Source organism: Diabrotica undecimpunctata, chromosome 1 (genome assembly GCF_040954645.1).
Source record: "Diabrotica undecimpunctata isolate CICGRU chromosome 1, icDiaUnde3, whole genome shotgun sequence".
Lineage (NCBI taxonomy): Eukaryota > Metazoa > Arthropoda > Insecta > Coleoptera > Chrysomelidae > Diabrotica > Diabrotica undecimpunctata.
This window is the reverse complement of record NC_092803.1, coordinates 117,455,225-117,479,086: the sequence shown is the minus strand read 5'-3', so window position 1 is coordinate 117,479,086 and position 23,862 is coordinate 117,455,225. Positions and strand designations below refer to the sequence as shown.

At 32.5% G+C, this 23,862-nt stretch overlaps 1 long non-coding RNA gene across 1 annotated transcript in view; it reads left to right on the top strand.

The window, feature by feature from the left end:
- LOC140440051 (uncharacterized) overlaps positions 1-17,656 on the top strand; it is a 122,672-nt gene extending 105,016 nt beyond the window's left edge. The window contains exon 3 of the long non-coding RNA XR_011950776.1: positions 17,616-17,656. This is a non-coding gene — a long non-coding RNA (uncharacterized lncRNA). The remainder of the gene's footprint in view (positions 1-17,615) is intronic.
- Positions 17,657-23,862: the final 6,206 nt, after the last annotated feature.

Here is a 23,862-nt window from a genome sequence, read left to right as displayed (position 1 = left end):
ATCGACACATCAATAAATTTTGGTAACATCTCATCGATGGTGACATATTCGAAAAGACTATATCCACTTCTGCAATGAGTTACAAAAGTGTCGAAAAAACTTCGTATAGGAGCCAACTTGTCTTCGTTTAGTCGGTTTTCACGAGATGCTTTGTCATTGAATCGCATACACCGAGGAAGAAATTTAAATCATGGGAGGGACATAGCCAGGCGGAACATTTTTATACTTGTTCCATCACTGTTCCCAAACTTATCTGGATTCACACGATTACCTTTCAGACGTGCTGCGTAGTAAATCAGTCCTATTAGTGCCTGCATTTCTAATATATCAGTGTGTCTAGCATCCTATATATATATATATAGGTATATATATTTGGTCGCACTTTTCACAATCATTACTAACATAGCGTTATTTACAAAATATTTCCAAATATCACTGGGAGTCTTCAAATCACATGTAGGTAACCTCGACATCGGCAAACGTACTATGTAATTTTCTTCTCTTGTAACATTTCTGGTAACTCCATCTTTTCCAATAAACGGTAAGGTATTACTTTCACTTTCTTCTTCATCGTCTGTCACATCTTGGTCCGATTCACTTCCGCCATCGCGTTCCTCAAGTTGATCGATTTCGTTTTCACTTCCCCCATCGTCAAAATAATTTTCATCGTCGGTAGGAACCATTTCCCATAATTTCAACAAGCGTTTTTGTTTGGCTTCAAAGGACATCTATAAATAAGAATTGACAAAAACTTTATGATAGAATGCAATAATAAGATGCTAAATAAAATCCGTAAACTAATTTTCGAAACCAAATTCAGAATTTTGCTTTAATCTCTGCCTTCTAAGAACTGGAAGGCAAAACAGACGTTGATAAAGATGTTATTAGAGACATGGGGAATCTAAAAATTGCATTCCACAACATATCTCCTCAACTAAGCTAAATTCTTAGCGAATTGGTTTCTTGTACTCATACAGAGTATATCGGAATAAAAAGGGAAAGACAGTTAAGATTTGATTTCACGTACATTGCGCCTGCGCATCCGCTTATACGTATTTCGGCCTAATAGGCCCCATCAGAACGGCTTTCGCAGTCGCTCTGAACGTGAAAATAAATAAAAATAAATCTAAAGGCACAGATTAAAGCGAAATTCTGAATTATTTGGTTTCGAAAATTAGTTTACGGATTTTATTATCAGATGTCGCTATTTGCGTCTATGCAAAGCCATGTTAGAGTTGCTTCCTAAGACAGAAAAGATTTATTTTCACGTTCAAAGCGACGGCGAAAGCCGTTTTGATGAGGCCTATTAGGCTGAAATACGTATAAGCGGATGCGCAGGCGCCCTGTACGTGAAATCAAATCTTAACTGTCCTTTCCTTTTTAAGATGCTAAATATTTACCTTATCTGCAAGTTATGCCAACAAGTAATAGCTACACCGTTAGTCGCTACAGAGTCTCGCACCCAAAGGTAACTATAAAACTCGCACAACTGTACTCAGGCAGGTAAGAATGTAAACTAACACGAGTTTGGTTGATAGAGAAAGGTACAGAAAGTGGCGATAGAAAAATAACAGCTATTTGTAAATCCCTAATGAATAATTCTGTCGTCGGTATGTGACACCGATAGAGACTAACGGAGGGTTAAAGTCAGTTTTATACACACACTGATATGGAAGATTTTTTAAAACTTTATTTGTTTGATTTGTATCCACGGTACCAAATCCCTTTCTTCATTTTTTTTCTGTGCACTAAAACTTTCTTTAGGACATCTCCATAATTTAAAAATTCTTCTTGGCCAACCTCAAATACGCTAAGTTTGTTTTTTCTTTAAACTGTTTTAATAAAATTTGTCCAGTTATGTGGCACCTCGATTTCCATGGCGGTTTTTTTAGCATTTTTATTGGATGCGTGTATCATATCGGCCTCCATATGGGTATGCCCTGGCTCCATAAAGTAGTGGTTTATCTCAAATAATGAATTTGTGTCTGGTTGCTCCTTAAAAATTCTGCAGAACATTGTAGCAACATAAATGTTTCTATTCTGCTCAGAACATGAATAGCTTGAGCAATTAAGAGTTTTAATGTGTTTTGAAGAAATATCCAAAATAAACTTTCTTAAACAAAAAGCAATTTCTTAAGAGTTAGATTGTAGACCCACAGTTGTTTTTTGTAAAACTATATACCATTTCTTAAGAAGGGGGTCGCCAAACATTTTTGCAAATTAAATGAAACAGTCTCATAACTTGGATCTAATTTACTTCTTTCTTTATCTTTCTTCTTATTTTCATAGCAGCTTTGAGCCATTTCCAAATGGTTATTTAAATTTTGTTTTATTGTAATCTTTTCGTGTACCTCATTTTCTGTAAGGTTTGGTTTATTATAATATGACTTAAGGCGAAGATTTAGTTTTCAGTATAAAGTCTATACATACTTGAAATACTACAAATCGGTGCTAAGATAATGCCTAGAAGATTTTTCACAGAAATAGTGGCTGGTATATGCTAAAAAACTTCTAATGTGATCGCGAACAATATCTTTTAACCTTTCAGCAATTTTGGGTTGATTTTTATGCCTTACTCTTCCATTTAGTGGACATACCTCACCACAGGCCCTGTTTTTCTCTACAATCTCTATTATATTTTTAATAGAAATGTCATAAATGCTTAAGTACATGCTTTGACAAACTTTTGTTCGATTTCCGGTAGAATTTTTAAAAATGTTTCCTAGAAAAAGCTCTCCTGCTTTCCATTTTCTCTTCTGTCAGCTTTTCCCATCTTTGAGTTTTTCTTCCACACTTTCCGCTAACACTTAATCTTGAGCGTGTCTACTTAATTGGTAAAATCGCGAAAATATATTCTGTCTTTAAGCATTATCAATATTATCATAACACTTTCGCCTACAGTGTAATGTTTACTGTAATATGTACTTTAGCTTTCTTTACCTTCCCCTTTTTAGTTTTATATACCTCGTCCTTACGTTATTGTTCTTGTCTTTTAAGTTTCTTCAAATTGTGAATACGTTTCACTCGTTTCCTTGTTTTATTTTTTGCATTGTAACTGTTAAAATAGACTCATCCCCTTCGATATCGTTTTCATCTGGACTATAGTTAGCATCTTGATCATCAGAAACGTCCTCGCTACTTTCCGATTCCTAAGAAAATTAAGAAAACAATGTAAGTGTTTTTTACAATTTTTTTTAAGCTTTTAAGAATGTTAAAGACGCAAATTAGTATATTATAAGCACTTACGTTTAAAGTAAGTTTATGCTTTTTTGCTTTTTCATTTTGTTGATTGCTTTCATGCGTTTCATGAAACAAAAAAAGACTGGAATAACCACATAAGCAGAATGGGGAAGACTCGTATTGTCAAAATAGGAAGAGATAAATCACTAATCGGTAAAAGAAAGAAAGAAGAAGAAGAATAGCTTTTTGGAATAAAGTATCACCACTTCACTGCTCGGACCTTATTTCAGCGTAATATTTTAGAGTGTACAAAACGAAATTTTCGACGGTGTGCTGTCTTTTATTTTTCTGTCAAGTTTAATCAGAAGTTTCTCAACAACGAACGGGAATGTATTTAAACAGTTCAAACGCAATAATCCGGTGTTCGCATTTGAAACTTTTCCTATTAGCAAATCCAATTCAGTCGAGCAGATTTTTAAAGGCTTCGTTTGACATTAGGTCACATCCGACGTCTATGTCCTTTAGCTTGAGTTGTTAGTAGTTGTAGTGGCTTTGCTGCTTTTTAGGTAAATCCGTTTACATTGGAAATAAATGCGAATTTAATTCAATTAACTAACAATTTACGCCTGAAGGTTGAATACACGAGAAAAGTAGGTTTCTTTATTTTATATTCGTACTTTATTTCATTTAACTTTTATTAATCATCATTGAATTTATTAATCAAATAAAATTAAAGTTGTAAATAAATTTATAAAAAATTAATTGCCTAGTTATATAAAATTAATACATTTATAATTTTATTTATTAATTGATAGATGCGAGATATTACATACTCTAAACAAAAAAATTCATTTGAATTATATATTATATATTTTTTGAAATTACATACCTTATTATATATACCTTATTTTATAATTTTATTGGTAAAGGCATATAGTAAAGTTGAGGAGATTTATACATTTGAACATGATATGCACTCTTACTTCCAATGCTATGATATGCTAAACGAACCATACTGTCTCTTGTTTACAGTCTGAGGTATAAGTGGAAACAAAAAGTATGTTAATATTAAAAAGGGGTAATCCCCAGGAGTTGACTGTATACTATATTTATCTGTTATTTATTTTGATTGATTTTTGTTTAGTTGTAACCAATATGGTATTTTTTTATTTGCATAATTTTTAAAACTATACTAAAAAAAACTAGGCCCAAAATAAAAAATTGAAATAATTACTATTTAAATGGGAATAAGTCACAATTGAAGGTTAAATTAAGTTTATTGACGTTTTAATTTCCACTTCGGAAATCGTTCTCAAAATACAAATATTAGTAAATTAAACAAATATTGTTTTTTGTTACCTGGTAAAAAATTCTTCTAATAATTTAATTTTATCTGACTCATTTATATTGACAATTCAGACATACATTATACATTTTAAAGTAGACGACTTTAAAATGATATTGCCAGTATTTTTGAGTTGCGTTCCTGGGACGACTTTACTTGTAAGATAGTTTATTCGATTAAAAAAAATCAACTTTAACTTGAGAATATCCGTCAGAAAAAATCATAGCATCTAATTCGTTTTTAAAAAGACAACCACATACCATGATGACAGTAAAATTCTCCTGGTAGTGATTCCGTAGTAAATTATGAGGGAAAAACCAGGAAAAAAACTCATAATACTATCCCGACATAGTAAGTATTTGGTCGTATATTTAGTTTACTCTCCATAAACACCGAATTCTGATTTTATATGTTTGTTATTTAAAAAAACATAAATGATGTATCCTCGATATGTTACTGACTTACTAATACTGATATTTTCCATTTAATAACATCCTCTTTTAATATGGGTAACCAGATCCTACTACATTCTGCCGAGGAATTTGCCACACAGTTGGTCTCATTTGTAATCCGTTCACAAATTGTTGAGAGCATGAAATGTTCCTCAAAATCATAAAACGGTCGTAAAATTTGTGCGTTCCTGAGGTGTTTATTCATTAAAATTAATGCGTTTTACATTTATTTTCCTTTCCAAAATGTTTATCAATATTAATAATGTTTTAATACTAATATATTTAGCAAAAAACCATTAAAACTTTCACGGCTAATGTTGGTTATTATATTATATTAATAAAAATAAGAATTTAACCATTAACAATTTTGTAAATAAGAAAACCTTATCCCTTTTGATATTTCAATACTAATCTTCGCGTTTAATCACTTTACTAGAAAACCTGGAAGTCATATCCGAAGGTACCTACTATTCGTTGCATGATAATTAGGATGGAATTCCCCAGATTTTTAATAATATAATGAGTATAAAGATGCCGGCTTTGACCACGTGCCTCGTCTGTTCAGTTTATATTCGAAACTTAACTTGAAAGGGTGAAGTTATTACGAACGAAAACAATTTTTTTATTTACTACATTTTTGATCGCATGTAATTTACGGCTAGTCGGTGTTTCCGCGTCTACGGCAGTAATTAGCGTCTCGAATATTTCTTTTGCGAATTATATGCAGTGCGTGAGTGATTTTTTATTCCATATACCTACGAACATATACGTACCTTTCGTGGTCGTTTTGTTGGATTGTTTGTGATGGCTTTAACATCAACATCATCAAGTTTTACACCGGTACTGTTGCGTACAGTCAATAAGTCTGTCTATTCACCAAGAGAAAAGACTATTGTTCCTAATGTTCACGATGCTCTGGTTTCTCAGAATCCCACAAACACTGTTCGCAACATAGTCGAAATGTACAACATGACTGGCGTAGGGGAGTCAACTATATATAGGTTTCTATCAGAAAGAAAAAAACACGGTATAGCTAACCCAAACACAAACAAACACTTAAAGAGAGGTAAAAAGCCTATTGAAATTAATGAATTTGTTAAAAATGGTATTCGAAGGAAAATTCATGGATTTTTTTTTCAAAAAAAAAAAATACCAAACCTAAACAAAATTTTACAAGGTTAGAGACGACACGGATTTGCTTAATATCGGACGAACTAAATTGTGGCAAGTTTTAAAAGAATTAAATTTCCGGTGGGAGAAATCAGACCGAAAATCACTTTTGATTGACCGGGAGGAGATAATATGTTGGAGAAGAAATTATCTAAGATCCATAAGAAAATTCCGGGCTAAAGGAAGGCCAATCTTCTACCAGGATGAAACGTGGGTAAACTCAGGTCATACTCTAAAAAAACTTTGGTCAGATAAAAATATATTAAGCTCCAGGCAAGCCTTTATGGAAGGTTGGTCTACTGGTATCTCCCCACCTTCTGGTAAAGGCAGTAGATTAATAATTTCTCACATTGGCAGTGAAAAAGGATTTGTTAAGCATGGTTTGTTGGAATTTCAGTCCAAAAGCACAAAAAAATATCATGAGTAGATGACAGCTGATGTTTTCGAAGAGTATTTTGAGCAGATGATTGAACACGTACCACCAAATTCAATTATAGTATTAGATAATGCACCCTATCATTCACGACTAGTAGAAAGAGTTCCAACGACTGCGTGGAAGAAACAGGATATTCTTAACTGGCTGCGGAATAAGTATCTGCCTTATGAAGATGGAATGGTAAAAGCAGAACTTTTAAAAATTGCCCAGCAACACAATTTTAAGTTTCAGAAATACGTAGTTGACAAAATGGCGGAAAGGCGAAACATCACAATTAGACATCCACCCTACAACTGCGAAATAAATCCAATTGAACTCATTTGGGCACAAATGAAAAGTTATGTGGCTAGAAAAAATACGTCTTATATAATACAAGCTGTACGTGAATTGTTATACGAGTCTTTACAACATATTACAGAACAAAACTGGAAATATGCAGTAAGACATGTAAAAGAACAAGAACAAAAAATGTGGGATCTTGATAACATAATTGATCCGACCGTAGAGACACAATCGCTAATTATTAACCCTCAAGACGACTCGGATTCCGAAGTTGATCCTATTTATTTTGAATTTGAATAGTTTTTTAATCGTAATTATATAAGGTAAGTAATAGTAGTTGTAATCGTAAGGTATTACAGGCGAAAGGCGCAAAATGTCGCCTGTCAAAATGTTCAATGTGTTTTAAATGTATCCATTTTTTTTTTCAAATCCTCAGAAAACTAAAAAGCATTTTTAAATTTAAAGGTAGAATGAAATATTTATTAGAATAAATAAAAAGTTTCTTTGCATGCAATATTTTCAATTCAACATTATACTATTTTCTATTATTTTCTCTTTTATTTTCACCTCTGTTACATAACATATTAAAATAAACATTGTAGAAGTTTTCAGGGAATTTCTGCCCTCAGTTATAATGTAATCTTTCATTCTGCGTTAAAATTTTTCAAAAATATTTATTAGTTTTCTCCGGATTCGAAAATAATGGATACATTTAAAACACATTGAAAATTTTACCAGGCGACATTTGGCGCCTTTCCCCTTAATTAAATTAATGTATCTTTTACAAATGGCAAGAAACTTTTTATTTTTGAATAAAATAAAGAAGTTTTATTGAAACAAAAATACAATTTACATAAGTACAATTTAAAAAATATATTTATTTAGTTCAAATAAATGTTTCAATCATATACTCTACGACACTGGTCGGTCATCTGTAACCAAAATACCTTCGTAATCGGATTATAAGGTTGACTGCTGTATTGTATTCCTTCAGATACAAGGTGGGTTAGTTGAAAACATTTTAAACCGTCAGTTTTAGGTTGGTTTTTACTATTATATCGTATTACCTATCCTCTCTGTATTTCAGTTCTCTAATTAGGGTTAAACTTGTAGTGAGCTATCGACAAATTGTGAACCGATTATAGCATAATTAGAGCTGCTTCTTTGATTTTTCTCTTTTTACCATTAGTTTCTTTTATTGCTATACTTGAATCATTCCATTGAACCCTATGTTCATTATCTCATGTGTGTTTAAATATTTGAGATCTACAAAATTCTCCATTTATAATATAAGATTGATGTTCACTTATTCTAATATTTAATGGCCTTGATGTTTCACCTAAATAAAACTGATCGCACTCGCGAACACTTATAAATAGATCTCAATGTGTTTGTTGTTTTGAATGTTGTTGAAATGTTGAATTTATTTCCTATCCTTTTAAGTTTCTTTGATAATCCTTTTATGTATGGTATTGTTATTTTCCTCGTATTATTCCTTGTGTATGCTGGGGGATCCCGTTCTAAGTTCGTCTGTTCTATTCGGTCGATTGTTGAAAATTCCTTATTTATAAACCATAACGGATGATCGTTTTTTAATAAAACAGATGTTACTAAATGTTTTTCCTCCAAAAACGAATTTTTGTCAGAACAAGCAATTTTGGCTCTATCGTATAAAAATTTAATGATCCACTTTTTAATATTAATATTGTAAGTTGATTTGAAATTTAAATATCTGTTGGTGTGTGTTGGTTTTCTATACACCTGAGTCTCATATCCAGTATCGTTCTTAGAGATTAAAACATCCAGGAAAGGTAGTGTGTTATTATATTCATTTTCGATGGTAAACGTTATTGTCTCTTCTTTATCGTTTATATCATTCAGGACAACTATGCTTAGGACACTAACTCTAAATTCAGGACACTGAGCTTATTGTGTCTAATTTTTAAATAGATTGATAAGTAACAGCAAAGTTTAGACCCTTTGACAGTATTAAACTCTCCGTTGCATTTATATGTCTATTTGATAGATTGACAACTGTCGCTAATATTTCAAAATTGGAAGCGGTTAACTAGGCGAGCCTAGAGAATTGTAAATAATACGTCCTTTTCAAGTAAAAATACATTTTCACATTTAATAAATCAATAAATACTATAAAACGGCAAAATTAATTTTAATAGCTAAATTATTTTTTGGAAAAGGTAGAATTTTTTTGAAACCAAACCCTTACATTTTGTTCTGGTCTAGTCAGTGACGCACCTAGAATTCTCCTGTTGGGGGGTGGGGGGGGTTGGTTGGACAACGAAATTTTTTTAATGCTACATCTATTTTGAGTCCTTAAAATTTGTGAGTAAGAGTGTCGGAATAGTGCCCTGGGGGGTGGGGGTTTAACCCATAAACTCCGTCCACTGTGGGTATGCCACTGGATCTAGTCACTTCTTATTCGGTCTCTCAGCGATTTCCCTGTAATTCTTCTTTTCTTATTTTCGTCTTTCGTCGTTTCTCATTTTCGAGTATTCTTATTTTCGCCGTTTACAGCACTCTGTGTTTTGGTTGTGTCGGGTGTTGTTTATTGGCCATTTTTTTTTTGAGTAACTAAACTAAACTCTTGTTTTATGACGTTTCGATGATTTAGTTCTTTAAAATCAGCAACTAAAATTATGTCAAATAGAACCATTATGGCTAGTAATTTCTCATTTGAAAGCTCGTTTTAAATTTTGTTTAATGAAAAGAAAAAATTTATCCATTTTAGACCAAAAACCTTTAAATATGCCTTTGAATTACGAAATATTGCCACATTTTAATTTTGGTATCTTAATCATTATGGATATTGGTCGCCAAGATTAGTTTACTAAAACCCGAAATATTGCGGGATGCGGAATAGTCTCCTCTATGATATATCGTGGAGCTCTTATTAACATCACAGGTAGTTGTGAACCCGAAGTTCGAAGAAGCATTTAATTAGCAACAGCAGCAATGACTCAGTTTTAGATGAAATTAAATCCAATCAGCTTATCTCTAGTACTGTTTACTCTAGAATTTTAAAGTTCTTTTGGTCATATTCATCGAAGTAATTACAAAATGGATTGGTTGGTGGTCCAAGAAAGGTCTGAGAATCAACTACAATGCAGCAGATCTCTACAGAAATGAGCAGTCATTACGAAAGAGCTTCCTAACAAGCAGTATAATGAGGCTGTACATGTACCAGATGACCAGGACGAGTGAAGAAATATCATTGATGTTAATGATATTTCATATCATATGATATAACCAAGATGTTAATGAATATGATGAGAAATGATTGTGGATAAATCTCATCAAAAACTGCAACAAGCTTTATTGTTTAGAAAATAAGATGCGGCAATCATTTACCTGATGATAATAAATGCGGAGCATATTTTGATGTTTTTTGACCAAAACCAATCAATTGAGAAGGTTAATTTAAAAACAACTTGAATCGAGGCTTTAAATGAGATATTTCAGCTTTATAATTTAAAACATATTTACAAAATGGTCCCGAACCCCAGAAATGTGGTATCAATGGTCCACAAAATAATATTTATCATATTTAAATTGCCATAAAAGTAGTAAATTTTATGTAGATTAGAAAATAAAATAAAGAGAGGCAATTATTAAACTTCCTTTAAAGTTTTAATAAATGTATAGTAATTTTTTTATTTTTTTTAATAGCCTATGAACGCGCTTAGAAGTGTATGAAAACGTGTAACCTAAATCTGAAGCACCAAACATGAAAATCAATTTATAAAATAGTATCACCATATTTTACAAATTAGGTTAAAATCTGAAATTAAAATAATACATTTATTATTTGTATTTCAATTTTCTGTTTCAAGCTTAATTTGAGCCTTTATTACATTGTGGTTTTGTGTATTAACCAAATTGTTACGCAGTAAATGGCAAATTGATGGAACAAACCCATAATTAACGGTAGCACTATATTGAATTATATTTAATAAAAATTATCCATTTGCACTAATGCGTTTGCAACCTGGTTTGAAAATAGTACGTTGGTTTAATTAGTTTAATGTTTATATATCTGAAAGAATACATTATACTGTTATTGATTTGTATGTGCAGAGTTACTTTTTGATACATGCTATATCTTTAATTTTGATTATAACGAATATAGTAAAACTTCACTCCGGTTACTCTATTTTAAACAAGCGTTTAACTAATTAGGAATTTATTTTTTATTTTTGTTTTATTTATTCGTTTTATATATTTTCTTTATCTTTATTTATCAAATTATGATAGAATACTTCGATCTGGATCACCTCCATTTTGTGATAACTTGGATGGATATGACCAAAGAACTTTAAAATTCTAGAGTAAACAGTACTAGAGAGACGCTGAATTATTTAATTTCATTTAGAACCGAGATATTCGTCTTCATGTTCACATTTCAAAACAATCTATGCGTCGCCTATCTAATTCATTAATAGTCCATATCTCGCATGCATAGTAAAATATCGAAAAGACCAGTTGAAACGAGTCTCTTCTTGTTAGTAATAGTAATGTGACGGTCACGCCAGACCATGTTTAGTATAGTCATTACTGTTCTTGCTAATTAAATGCGTCTTCGAATTTCGGGTTCACAACTGCCTGTGTTGTTAATAAGGTTTCCAAAATATATCATAGAGGAGACTATTTCGCATCCCGCAATAGTTTGGGTTTCAGTAAACTATTTTTGGCGACCAATAATCATAATGATTAAGATACCGAAATTAAAACTGGCAATATGTTCTTTCGAAAACACCTTGGGTCCTGAGCCCTCAACTATACGTTAACGCACACAATATCAACGCATACATCAACGATACTAAAAGCAGCATTAAGGAAAATTAATACTTATCATTTTAAGAAAATAAAATATCAGTACATTGTAACGAAATATTTTGCCTACCACAAAGGGTATTACTATGGGGGGTTGAAAATTGGGGACAGAAATTACTGTATGTGAAGATAGGGCAAGCAAAATAAACGAAACTTATGCGAACGGCACTCAAGGTTTATTTGGAGACCTGGGGTCGTGGATAAGTGAATGAAGCAATGGCATTATATAGGGGCAACTACAAAAAAATGAAACAAATGGGTACTTACATCAATCTCCTAGACAAATGGGTAACAAAACAACAAAAAGGACCTCTAGCTATTTAAAATGGACTCCGCTTCGAGGGCACCTCTTGCTGGATGAAAGAAAAAGGCTCTCCTTTCCTAAAAAAAAACACTAAAGAGGTTAGGAGACTTTTCTTAAAATAAATAGACAAAATGGTTCAGAGAAATAAATTAAACATTTATTACTGCCTCACCACAAACAGTTACAAATGCAAAAATAATTACTATATAAATAATTACAAAAATATTTATACCAAAAATAACAAAGAAAACTTACATGTCATTATCCGTTTACAAACTCTATTGACAGGTGGAAATTGCTACAAAACTTACAAAAAATACTTAGCTATAAACTGTGGCAGAAATAAATCATTACAAATAAAAGATATCTTTTAAAATGAAAGTATTTATAGAGAGATTAACCTTCTTTAAGAAACTAAAACAAATTAATGTCAAGTCAAAAATACAAACAGAACAATTAAAATGACAGCTAACCACGCCCTAAGACATATATTTTTAATTATTAAAAATTTTTTAATCTTAATGAAATCAATTAATATTAAAATGTTCATTTTTCCTTTAAAATTTATACACAAAAAAAAAGTTACCTGGATTTCACTAAATAACTTTAAATGTCTGAGGTTGAGAACTGGAATTTAAACTCCCTGCGACACGAACAAATTCTCCACTAGAAAAAGCATTCTGAAACGCTGCTTCTTAGGACATTGAGGATAAAATGGACGGCACTGGATACAAACTTCAGACTGGGCTTCTTAGAAAAAAACTGGAATATGTAGATATTTCTCAGAGCTGTTGCACACGCCATTCTAAGAATAACTCACGATTAGAGATACAACAGAAAAAAACAGTGATTACTCAGGTCTGAAGTGACACATTACTTGGAGTATAAATCACTTTTTATTCACAAATTTTCCGGCTTCTAGACCGACTAACTTAAATACGTCTGCTCATTACCGCCTATATTTCAAACCTAAAACTTGAATTCATTTTGACCCTCGATGTATCGGCCGGGGCTACCAGTTTTGCGTCTCATCTCTACCGTTACTTCAAACATTAAACAACCCAAAATTCCTGTTAAACATATCGCTAAACGACCTTAAATCAAACTACTTTTAAAATTCTAGAAATAACACGTACAAATCAATAAAACCATATTTTTGTCATAGTTATAACTGGAATTTGGAATTATTTTCGTTTACCTCACAATGTAAATAGAATTGGGGAATATTTATACTCGGGCCAGTGACGTACTAGAAAATTTCTTATTCTTGAATATAAGATAGTTTAAGGAATTTTTAACATGCTACAACATCATCATCATTTAGTCTCGAAAATCACTGCTAAATATAGGTCTTTTCTCGATGAAATAACCCCATTTATCATGCTTTCGTTATTATTTATATATTTTTTTTATGTTGTATAACTCGTCAGGCTTTTTTATTTGAAATTGTTCACGTGGTCTCAATTCTAATAGATTTGTTGTCCATCGACCATATATATTCTCGTTAAATATCCTGCCCATCTATATTTTGGTCTGGCAATTTTTTCAACGATGTCAGTTACCTTGCTTCTTTTTTCACATGCTTGTTCCTAATTCTATCTCGTAGAATTATTCTCAGCATTCTTTTTCTTAGGGTGCCTGTCCGTTCTGAACGTTGGCTGATTTTTCCTGGAGGCTTGTAATGCAATTCCCCTTCTTCATCATTTAAACTCCATAGTTCATTATTTTTAATTTATTTTTAGCAGAATATGTTTCATTTTAAGCGTAATTATTTATTTATAAGAGATTCTTCTTCTTTATAGGGTGCCTGTCCGTTCCAAACGTTGGCGATCATTCTGGCTGTGATGACTTTATTGGTTGCTATACGAAATAGCTGTGTTGAGGTCTTTCTATACCATGCTGTCAGGTTAGCAAGCCAGGATATTCTTCTTCGTCCTGGGGCCCTTTTTCCTTCAAGCATTCTTAGCATAGATCGTTCCATTTTTTTCGATCTTACCCTCTATTTGGTGGCTGAAGCATTTGTTAAGGTTATAGTTGTTCTGCTTTTTATGTTGGTACTAATATGTTGGGTATATATTGCTTAAATTGTTTAACACATACTGGTTTTATTATTCTCTTTTGTTTTTTTTTATTAACTGATATTTTTGGATCTAATCCTTAGTTCCTATTGGTACCAAACTGGTTTATTATATTGACGCTTTTTATTATTTCTCTTTCGTTCGTGATGAAAAATCAATCTCTTTTTTTAATGCGTCTGGGCTTTAACATATTTCTCTTTATTTTTAAAGAATATATTTATTTCTTCTTCTTCTTCTTCTTCTTTTTATGTAGACATGACTGTCTATTTTTCAATGTGCCTCCAGTAAGTTATCGTTCCATCCTTTTTGTGGTCTTCTTACTGATCGTCTTCCTATTAGGAACCGTATCTTGCTATCTTCACTACTCTATTTGTTGTCATTCGGCTTATTCAACCATTTCATTCTACTCTTCTATTTCTTGCCCAGTCGTTGATGTTATTTACCTTGCGTCTTATATCTGTACTTCTAGCTCTGTGTTTTACCATCAATTTTAAAAATTGCCCGATCTTGAAAATATCAAGTATTTTTGTCTATGCTGTTTCTAAAACCCTTTTCCTTTCTGTGTCAGGTCGTGTTTCTGCCGCGTTTAGTATCATACAATACAGATTGAGGTATCATTATTGGTCTAATGACTGTTTTGTAAATTCTGCCTTTCATTTCTTTCCCGATATTTTTATTTTTCCATATTGTTTCATTCAAGCAACCTGCGGCTCTATTTGCTCTATTCATTTGATCTTCCACCGCTGTTTCTACTGGGCTTTCCGTAGCTATATAATGTGATGCCTAGATATTAAACCTCCACCACTTGTTCTATTATCTGACCTTCTAACTCCAATTTACATCTAAGTAAATTTGCTGTAATAAACATGCATTTTCTCTTTTTTGGGTAAAAAATCTTGATGTTCCACCTCTGTTTTGAGCTTTCCGTAGCTAGATAATGTGATGCCCGAATATTAAACGTCCACCACTTTTTCTATTATCTGACCTTCCAACTTCAATTTACATCTAAGTAAATTTGCTGTAATAATGCATGCATTTTATATTTTTTTGGTAAATTAACATTCTAAATTTTCTGGCGGTTATATTAAATTGGTGCAGCATAAATTGTTAATCATCTTCACTTTGAGAGAGTAGTATTGCGTCGTCTGCATAACATATTATTTTAAGTTGTTTTTCTCCCATTTGGTATCCTTTTTTAGTTCTTACTTTTTTTTTATCATTTCGTCCATAATCAGGATAGATAAGTTATTTATTAGAAAATTTACAGGATCTAGGCACAATAGCTGTTTGCCTATATCTTTCTTTCCTTCCAAAGTTTCCTGGTGTTATTTCTAATGGGTTTTCGTTAATAACTATTTTGGTGGTAAAATCCACATATTATTAAGAAGTAACTTCTGTGCTTGTCATCGTGACTATGACGTAAAATAAGAAGATATTTAAAAATCACCAGGATATGAATTATAAAAATTATAAACTACAATTTTAAGAAGTACCTATCTTCTTCTTCTTCTAGTGCCATTTCCACTAATGAAGGTTGGCTATAACCATTGCAAATTCGTCTCTATCTTCTGCTTTTCTTAAGAGCGTCTGTTTGTTTAACCCGGTACAGTTGCGAATGTTTTTTAGCCAGGATATTTGTCGTCTACCAGGACCCCTTTTTTCTTTGATTTTACCCTTATTAATCTATCATTTCTAAGTATGTGCCCCAAATATGCTGTCTTTCGCCTTTTAATGGTGGTCAAAAGTTCTCTGTCTCTTCCCATTCTGTACAACACCATTTCGTTCGTAATATGATCGGTCCATAGTATCTTCAAAATTCTCTTAAATAGCCACATCTCAAAAGCTTCCAGTTTTCTCATTAAGTCAACATTAACAGTCCAGGCTTCGACACCATAAAGTAGTAGAAATAACTATAAAAAAGTAAAACAGATTGTGATGCTGCAATAAAAATTTAAAAAATATAGAATATCGAATAGAAAGTTTTTATAATACTGTAACGTAAAGAATAGATCTCAATTTGCTGATTGCTTTGAATCTTGTGATCTTGTATTTAGTTTTTATATATTCTTTCCAAAACCAAACCCAAAAACACACAGAAAGGATCAAACAACTGCATTTATATATTTTGTGAATGCAACATTTTTTTCTGGGAGAAACTTCAAGAGTGCTAAATGTTAGGATAAATGATCATAAATCATATGTTAAAAACATAGACTATCAAATCCCAGATATGCAAACATACCTGGGATAGTAAGCATAGAGTGCAATGGAAGGATGCATCAATATTCGTGAAAGAATCGGAAGGCAAAAAGAGGAAAATAAAAAAACGTAAAGAAGTAATAATGTAGAAAATGAAGAAAAATATGTAGCAAACATATCAATAGAATGTAGCAAGCTTTAGTTACCAATACTAAGAGAAGAACTCAGCAATAAGAATATTCTAACATTAATGAGTTAATAGCAGGTTAAAGACACGTCATCTGTAATTAACCTTATGAGCACAGAAAGATTAAAACATCTTTATTTTTAATTTAAAAATAAGATACAAAAGTATTCTAGATGTCAAGATGAGACAAATAATAATAAAAATAAGCGTCAGGTTAAGATACCAAAATTAAATACTAGGCATAACCCAAAGTCTCTAACAGCATAGAGGTATAGATAGTACTCCAGTCACTCGAGCTATTCACCTCCCAATTTTGGTTTATCTTAAATTTAGTGAGTTGATGGGAAAGTGCTTCTTCTTCGCGTGCCATATCAGAATTATCCGATGTTGGTGATCACTATTGCGAAGGCTTCTCGATCTTCTGCAATATGTCAATATGGGAAAGTGCTTGAATAGCAAAAAGTTATAGAACACCGATGTGTGCTTCCGCCCCAGATGTGGTTGCCACCCCTCTCGAGAGAGGAAGTTATTTTGCTTAAAATAATCACAGGAATCGATAGGGGATTAATTTCTAATCGACTTTTGTTTTATAGGGTTTTTTCAGAAAGTCTATACTGTTGAGCTATTTATGGTTGAAAACAGGGAATTCTCATTGAAAAAAGTTAAGTTTTTTTAACAGTTTTTCATGAATAATTTTAAAAATATGCCTTTGATCGAAAAAGTATGCAAAACAAGAATAAAGCTTATAAAAGAAGAATGAGAGTAATATTTTATAAGATATTCTAGCTACAATAAACAGTGAGATATGATCGGTGAAAAGATACTTTTTTGCGAATATTTAGATTAACCCTCCGGCGGTTGCGCCGGCGGCAAACATACCGCACAATTTGTTTTAAACAGTATAACACAATGCGCTGAATGTCCAACTCTCTAGTGCTAGGTATTCCTTTCTTTCATTGTGCACGAGCAGCTAGTGGAGTGCAGTCAGATTTTAAATCGCATCAAGTCCGTTGATATTACGTTTTTTGTGAGTGTGTTGCGTTTGCGGTGCAGTTGCCGCTACGCGACCAATAATTTAAGTGTTTTATTTTTTACAATTTTTAAGATATTTTAAACGATTTCTTGTTCTAGGAATCGAAGGAGTCTAAAACCTAACGAGTTGGAAAGGGAAGCACAAAGAATTTCATGGAAGGTTCAGGAAGGTTCATGGACAATTTGTCACGAATTGTAACTCTCATTTTAACTTAAGCGAATTTTTTACAACTGATGAAATGCTACACGCCTTTAGGGGAAAATGCGGATTCATTCAGTATATTCCGAACAAGCCAGCTCGGTATGGAATTTTTATGCACTATTCGAAGCAAAAACATTTTATGCATACAACTTTGAAATATATTGCGGCCATATATAAGTTCTTGGGCCATATTTACAATCAAATAAAGCCATTGAGATTGTAAAAAGATTGGTTGTACCAATTGAAAAATCTAATAGAAATGTGACAACTGACAATTATTATTATAGTAGATTTCCGTTAGTGAAATATCTTTAGAAAAAGGGCTCACATTTTTGGGAATATTAAAAAAATTAAAAGGAGACACCGCGAGAATTTTTAGAAACTAAATCCAGAGATCTTCAATCAAGCATATTTGGTTTCCAATATGACAAGTGCCTAATTTCAACGGTTCCAAAAAAAAACAAGGTTGTACTATTTCTTTCCACGATGCACGATAACAATCATGTTGACGAAGAAACCAAAAAACCCGCTGTAAATTTGTATTATAATGCTACAAAAGGAGGCGTAGATACCGTCAACCAGACGTGTTCATCCTATAGTAGCTCCAGAATTACCCGGAGATGGCTTCTTTCATTATTTTATAGACATCTAGATATAGCAGCAATAAATGCCTATGTTATTTTTAAATTTAATAACCTTAACATTAACAAACGACAAAGAGTATTTCTTAAAGATCTGGCATATGAACTTATAAATGACCAATTAAAATTGAAAGCAACACCAAAAAATCTTCCTAAAGAAATTGTAACATTTTTTTATAGTTAATATATTAAATTATTTCTAATCCCTTTACCTCCGTTGCTGATACGCCCATGGTCGTATTCGCAAATAGGTTGTTAAATTTTATTGGAAACTACCGAAATATTACGGAAGAATCTACCTACTTATTTAAAGACGCCGGTTTGGTTGATCCTTAGTTAATCTCTTTCTGGTTTCGCGTCTGTTCCTTTGATAGATTTGTTAAATATCGTCGAAAGCACGTCTATAGTAATTTTTCTGTAAAAACCTAATTCCGAAGATTTATTTTCGTCACGTTCCAAGTTACTAGTATCGTTGTTTACTTCGAACCCTTCGGACTTTTTACCTTCTTAGAAATGGTTACTATCCTATTGTTTTTGAGTGGAATATATCCCACCTTTCTTGCATAGTTTCCTAAATTTTTAGAGAAGGAGGAGACTTCTAGTTGGGCGATCTTAGAGGATAGACGCTCGTTACCTTACCGTCTCTGTGTATTTTATTTCTAAGTGTGTATACACTTATATATTTGAGTTCTTTTAATCTAATATTATATTAGAAAAAATATTGGTATAAAGTACCTTTTAATAAAAATAACTTCAGTGCTTGATACAAGTATACTACATAGTTTCAGTGCGATGTAGCAGTCATCAAGATTTACTGTAAGTAATCAGAGTATCTTCAATTATCTGGGCGAATAATATGGTATGATTATGGTATCATATTATCTTCAATTATCTAGGCGAATCTACGTTCATCTATGTCTTTGCCTGTAGTTAAGAGTAACTACTGATTTTTGCATTCAATTTAAAGAACATTCAATATTTTCTTACGAACGTTCCATCAGCTACTAAGAAATTCTAATAAATAATAATTATAAATAGTTAATTATCCGATAATCATTAAAAAACAGTGCGAACAGATAATTAACTTAACAAGTGCGGGTTGGTTAAATTTTTATTTCTGTAATCTTGTCGTATTCTTTGAATTTAACTTTAATTAACTTTGTGTTATTTGTTATTCATTTTATATTTACTATACCCAGTATCTCGAGATATGCCCATTAAACAGCAAAGAGAGACTTTCTTTAATCAACTTTAGTTGAAAATTTTGATATACCATCAGACTTTCTTCTATGATAATTTAATTTGTGTATGATTACATTTTTTTTTATGTATACCACCATTTAATAATGATGGTGTATTTTTATTACTTGAGTGTAAATTCAGCCACCTACATCATTGTGTTGTTGAATATATTGTTTTTGTTTTATGTTTGAATTTTATTTGTCGACTCCTAACAAGTTTCCTGATAACATAATAACTCTGAATATTTGCTTATTATATTAAATTATTGTTATACCTTCGACCAGAAGAAAGATCAGGCTGATTAAGTTTCGTAGGTAAGTAGGTGGACGGAGTCCACCTAATATATTTATTATTTGTTTATATAGTGTGTTGACCAAATTTATTTAATAATTAACTGTTGGTATCCTTGTTTGGATCCATCTCAGAACCAAAATATCTTTCCTTATCTCTTTTCTTCTCTAAGGTTTCTCAATTTTCTCCTTGAATCCCAAAAAAATTAAGTGGCGCTCTGTTTCTATCTTATCTTATTTTTTTAGTTTTTAGAGTATGTTTTATTTGTACTCATAGGTAAGTTGTTTGTAATAGTAATAAATTAAATTTAGAAACTAAAAACTTATTTTTTTTGTTAACACTGAAGAAAACAATAAAATATCTTATTTAAAGATCTAAAAATCAAAACTATCTAATGCGGTGTAAAAGCCGCCACGCGACTTATCATGGAATTTTTTTATGCAACCGCTGGAGGGTTAATTTAAAACGTTAAATTGTAAAAAAAGTTTTATTTTTCTAATAAAACTAAAATTTGTTATAGTCCATGAAAAAACCTTTAAAATAACCACTACTAAACTCATTTACATGTAAACTGGGTAAGTTACAGCTTGTAAAAAATAGACTTATTGAATATTTCACCCAGATATGTCTATTATGTCTACTTGTGATTTAAATTATTTTTTTTCTTATAATGGTTTAATTTAGGGTTAACTAAAATATATTAGACGAAAAAAAAATTTATTTTGTTGATAAATATACAACAATTTTGGCGTCCTATATGTAGGACAATGGGCACTTAAGGGTACCTACATTAACTATACACTTTTTGTATGGTATACCAAAAAACATTTGACGTGGAGTCCTTTGTCACATTTTGAACATCTAGTGTTTGTTAATAATAATAATAAAAGAAGACTTCTACGAACAACTAGAAATCTTAATTAAGGCAACCAAAAAGAATGAAATAACACTTATAATGGGAGATTTCAACGCGAAAGTAGGACGAGGCAAAACAGGAAAGGTAGTGGGAAATTTCGGACTTGGTGAAAGAAACGAAAGAGGAGATCGTCTAGTTCAATTTTGCCAAGAACACAACCTAGTACTTACTAACACTCTCTTTAAGCTCCCGCACCGTAGACTCTATACCTGGAAATCACCGGCAGACTCACCTGGTAAAATAATCAGAAATCAAATAGATTATATCGCTGCACCAATCTGGTTTAGAAACTCCATCAAAGCCGTAAAAACTTACCCGGGTGCGGACGTAGCATCAGACCTTAATCCGGTGGTATGTAAGTTTGAAGTAAAGTTAAAAAAGCCAAATGTAAAGAATAGGCCCCAAACGCTAGATATTAGGAAGCTTTCCAACAATAATATTAAACAACAGATGCAGGAGAATTTAAATACCGAAATATCAAAAATCCTTAAAAATAACAATGAACCGCTGGAAAAGTGGAGTGAAATTAAAGAAGAGATTAGGACTTCAAGTACTAAGTTTTTACTACCTGATAAGAGAAAAAAGAAAGACTGGATGACTGCAGAAATCCTTGACATGATGGAAGAGAGACGGATATATAAAACTAAATACTAAGATTTAAATAACTTAATTTAAAACTTTAGATTTAAAACTAGATACTGCCAAATACCGCGAAACCCATAGACGAATTAGAGCTGAGATAAGAAAAACTAAAGAGAAATGGTTCTCGGAGAGATGCGAAGAAATCGAACAGTGCGAAAAGGTATACGACTATCACAATATGCATAAGAAGATAAAGGAACTCACAACAAAGAAAAGCTACAATATTTTATCGAAAGGGCTATGCGATGATAATGGAAATCTACAACTAGACCCCGACAAAATAGTTAGAATCTGGGAAACTTATGTGGAACAACTGTTTAATGATGACCGTCCTAGTGGGTATACACTTAGCAATGATGATACTGGCCCTTCTATTCTAAAATCAGAAGTGGAGAATGCTATAAACGGTCTTAAAAATAACAAAAGACCAGGCAACGATAACGTATACGGGGAAGTATTGAAAATGCTGTGCGAAACAAACAGTCAATTTCTAGACTCACTCGTCAGACTCTTTAACAATATTTATAACAGCGGGGAGTTTCCTGAAGACTGGCTAGAGTCAACTTTTGTTGCCATACCGAAAAAACCAAAAGCAAAGTCTTGTGATCAACATCGGATGATAAGTCTAATTAACCACATTTCGAAGGCATACACCAAGGTTATTTACAACAGAATAAGCAAAAAATGCGAGGATAACATTGGAGATTCGCAGTTTGGGTTTCGGAATTCTCTTGGGACAAGAGAAGCACTTTTTAGTCTACAGGTACTCATCCAGCGCTGCAGAGATATGCACAAAGACGTGTACATATGCTTTATAGACTACGCAAAAGCATTCGATAACGTAAAGCACGAAAAGATAATTGAAGTTCTCCATAAGATCGGAGTCGACTACAGAGACATTCGAACAATAGCGAGTCTCTATTGGGGCCAAACAGCTAAAGTGAAAGTAGGATCTACATTGACCAATACAATTGAGATCAAGAAAGGGGTACGACAGGGCTGTATCTTGTCTCCTATTGTCTTTAATATATACTCAGAAGAAGTATTTAAGACAGCGCTGGAGGAAAGCACAGAAGGCATAAAGATAAATGGAGAAATAATTAATAACATAAGGTATGCTGATGACACGGTGATTCTGGCAAGTAGCATGGAGGAACTGAGTTGTCTAATGAGTAAGATACAAAAAACAAGTGCACAATACGGACTCAGACTAAATATCGCAAATACCAAATGGATGTTAGTAAGCAAAACCCAACAACCACCACAGCAACTGATATTAGACAATGAAAGAATTGAACACGTGGATTCGTACATCTACTTGGGAACAACAGTTAACTCAAATTGGGATCAAGCGAAGGCAATACGTATAAGAGTAGAAAAGGCAAGAGCATCGTTCACTAGCATGAAGCAAATTTTCACCTCTAAAAGCCTCACCCTACCTCTCAAAATTCGACTTCTGAAATGTTATGTATTCCCGGTTTTGTTATATGGAATGGAGGCGTGGACAATAACCGCAACATTGATGAAAAAAGTAGAGGCCTTCGAGATGTGGGCTTACCGACGTATATTACGTATATCCTGGACTGAGCACGTGACCAACGAAGAGGTACTACGCCGGATAGGTAAGTAGAGAGAGAGAGGTAGGAATAAGTATAAAGAAAAGAAAGTTGGAATACTTGGGTCATGTTATGAGACATAATAAATATAGAGTACTACAACTGATCGTTTAAGGGAAAATAGACAGCAGAAGGGGTCCAGGGAGGAGAAGACACTCGTGGCTCCAAAACTTGCGGCGATGGTTCGGATTGTCATCTGCTGAACTATTCAGATCTGCCGTAAACAAAGTCAGAATAGCCATGTTGATTGCCAACGTTCGGAACGGACAAGGCACATGAAGAAGAAGTGTTTGTTTTTTCATGGCAATGTGCACAGCGTGTTTGCTTATTTTGAGGAATTACCAAATGATCCATATAATCAAACCTAATGTCTAAACCTTCGGTGGAGGTTACCAATACCACATTTACCAAATTTCAAAAATGCAGCATTGAGGTGATGAAACAATGGCCTAAATTTAGCATATTTGTCGGATGTATTTATAGTGACTTTGTCAGTTAGGTGAAAGTAAGATAAAATATATTCAAATTTATTCCTTGACAAAGTTACAGAAACCAGTACATTTTGACTGTCTCTTTCGTTTTCCCAGAACATTCTCCGCCTCGGAACTGGCACATATCCACTGAATAATAACACTATAATGAATGCTTTTCAAACCAATGATATTTTTGGATGATAATTTTGGAACGAAAATAATGTACGTATTTTATAGCTCTCATAAATCTAAAGTAAGCATAATAGTTTTGTAGATAAATATCTCGACTCCAACAACGAAATTTTCATTTCTAAAAATGATAC